We start from the raw sequence: 3,338 nt of genomic DNA, 5'->3' as shown, positions 1-3,338 counted from the left end.
TCACCTGGGCCCCAGGTTAAGTGCTTTGGGTATGTTATCTCTCACCCCTCTGAAGAGCCTGTGAGGCAGGGACTGTTAGAATCCCCACTTCCCAAAGGAGGAAGATGAGGCACAGAGGTCGGACAACCCTCCAGAGGTCGCAGAGCTGGCGAGTGACAGAGCTATACAGAGGTGGGTGACTCCAGGGGTGACCCTCTTAACCACTGCGCCAGCCTCTGTCCCAGCTGAACACATGCTCCTAAACATGACACCCACACAAGCTTGCAGGTCCTGGTGTTGGAAGTGGTACCTTCTTTCAGTGCCCTAAGTTATAAAGCTACTACGTATCACAACTGCACGTAGAGCTTGTTAGCCCCGTAATGGGGCTTTGAGCATCTATGTCCTGAGACATGTCACAGGGCAACAAACTGGGACCCTAAGAGGCAGTGGCTTGTTCACCGCCTTAAAGCTGGTCCCTGAAGTTAGAGCCAGAGTCAGAAGCTAATTCAGAATGTTCCCACCCTATATTTTAGGAGCAAATTGGCTTGGTTACACGACCCTCGCTATCTAAGGCAGACCCAAGACCATGCTCCAGAACAAAGATCTGAAGTCAAACACACTCTCCTGACACACGTGTTCTGGGCACATGAGGTGTGATGCTTGCCGCCCCCCAGAAGGTGCAAGGGAAGTGGGACTGGGCACTTCCCGGATGACTGATTGCAGGGGGTGGAGGGCACCTGCCAAAATGGGTCCATCCGCTGGCTGACTGATGGCCCATCAGGGTGCCCTCCTACTGGGCGAGCAATTGGATTAACCAGAGCAGCTCCCTGGAGTGAATTGGAGAATGTGGAGGGGATTGACGAGACACAGACAGACAGACGAGACAGAGCAACCAATCTCCAGAGCTACACTGCATCCGGAAACTTTCCCGGAAAAGGCGTGCATACCCTCACTCCCCACCCCTAAGGCAGCCTCAGCGACTCTCCATTCTTCTGGGTGGATCAAGCCTCCTGGGTAGCTCACAGGGCACAAAACAGAGGCAAACTGACACAATTAGCAGTGTTCGCCCCCGTTTTTGTTTTGCATGTTTGCATTCAGATGTGTACGTCTTTTTTCTTTTTTTGGCCATGCCACGTAGCTTGCGGGAGTTCCCTGACCAGGGATTGAACCCAGGCCCTCAGTGGTGAAAGCTCGGAGTCCTAACCACCAGACTGCCAGGCAATTCCCAGATGGCTACATCTTTAATTCCTTTTTGAGGTGATATTCTTTTTTTTTTTAATTTATTTTATTGAAGTTTAGTTGATTTACAATGTTGTGTTAATTTCTGCTATACAGCAAAGTGATTCAGTTATACATATATGTTATATATTTTTTCATATTTTTTTCCATGATGGTTTATCACAGGATATTGAATATAGTTCCCTGGGCTCTACAGTCAGACCTTGTTGTTTATCCATCCTCTAGATAATAGTTTGCATCCAGTAATCCCGAACTCCCAGTCCGTCCCTCCTCCACCCTCCTCCCCCTTGGAGGGATAGTCTTATAAAATGCCTTCCTGAATTAATTTTGCTGCCTGTCACCTTAGCGAACCCACCTGGGCAAGTCAGATTTGCAAGGGCGTCCTCTCTACTGAGACAGGTCCCAGGAGGGCCCTTAACGGAACCAGCTTCAGGCAGAGACCACACTGTGTTCCTCTTTTTTCATGCTCTAGGGGCCAAAATGAGATGGGGCAACCTGGGACCCTGTTTTGTCTATACACTCTTGTCTGAGTTAAAAATGTTCGAAAAATGAATGTTAAACCCTTCACCCGTGGAGGAATGTTTAGTATATGCCTGAACACAATGCTAACTTGAAAAAATACCTATTTTGTGCTTGCCCATAGTAAACATAGAGCTGAATTCTATAGGTCATTCGTCACTCATGTAGTACGGGTTTATACCTATGTGCTCAGCCGATCGCAAGATCGGGGTGCGCGTGTACTGTGCTCATGGGTCCCATTCATATAAGGCTGAACTCCACGAACGGCACCCTCCTCACCCCACACCCGCCAGTATCGACAGGACTCCTCTCTCAGGGGACCTTGAGCTCAGGTGTCACCTTTTGGTGACAAAAACGGCATCACAGACTGAGAATTTTTTTTTTTTTTTTTCTGCGGTACGTGGGCCTCTCATTGCTGTGGCCTCTCCCGTTGCGGAGCACAGGCTCCGGACGCACAGGCTCAGCGGCCATGGCTCACGGGCCCAGCCGCTCCGCAGCATGTGGGATCTTCCCGGACCGGGGCATGAACCCGTGTCCCCTGCATCGGCAGGCGGACTCTCAACCACTGTGCCACCAGGGAAGCCCGCAATTCTTTTTTTTTAAAGAATCAATTTTATTTACTTTTGGTTGTGTTGGGTCTTTGTTGCTGCGCACGGGCTTTCTCTAGTTGCGGCGAGCAGGGTCTACTCTTCATTGCGATGCGTGAGCTTCTCATTGCGGTGGCTTCTCTTGTTGTGGAGCATGGGCTCTAGGCGTGTGGGCTTCAGTAGTTGTAGCACGTGGGCTCAGTAGTTGTGGCACACGGGCTCTAGAGCACAGGCTCAGTGCTTGTGGCGCACAGGCTTAGTTGCTCTCCGGCATGTGGGATCTTCCCGGACCAGGGCTCGAACTCGTGTCCCCTGCATTGGCAGGCGGATTCTTAACCACTGCGCCACCAGGGAAGTCCCAAGCTTGCAATTCTTTCAAAATACAGTTGACCCTTGAACGACATGGGCCATTAGGAGCGCCGACCCCTTGCAGTCGGAAAATCTGCATATAACTTTTCAGTCAACCCTCTGTATCCTCAGCTTCACATCCATGGATTCAACCAACCGAGGATCTTGTAGCACTGCCGTTATGTATTTAGTGAAAAAAATCTGTGCAGAGGTGGATCTCTGCAGTTCAAACCCCTGTTGTTCAAGGGTCAACTGTAAACAGTTTTGTCACTTGATCGATAAGAAAAAAGTATTGGAATGGTTTTCATTTTATTTTGAGTAAAGTTGAACCCTTTTATGTTAACGGATCATTCAAAGTACCTGTTCTTTGCTCGTTTTCATGTCATGATGTCCGTCTCCTTAAAGTCATTTAAAAATCCTTCATCTGCCATATACTTTGCATTTCTTTACCCCGTTCTGCGGTCTTCTAATATTGTTACAAATTTTTTTAAATTTTATTATTATTTTTAAAATTTATTTATTTATTTATTTATTTTTGGCTGTGTTGGGTCTTCGTGTCTGTGCGAGGGCTTTCTCTAGCTGTGGCAAGTGGGGACCACTCTTCATCACGGTGCGCGGGCCTCTCACTATCGTGGCCTCTCTTGCTGCGGAGCATAGGCTCCAGAA

The sequence above is a fragment of the Lipotes vexillifer genome, unplaced genomic scaffold (genome assembly GCF_000442215.2).
Source record: "Lipotes vexillifer unplaced genomic scaffold, Lipotes_vexillifer_v1.1 scaffold664, whole genome shotgun sequence".
Lineage (NCBI taxonomy): Eukaryota > Metazoa > Chordata > Mammalia > Artiodactyla > Lipotidae > Lipotes > Lipotes vexillifer.
Note: the sequence above shows the minus strand (reverse complement) of the source record.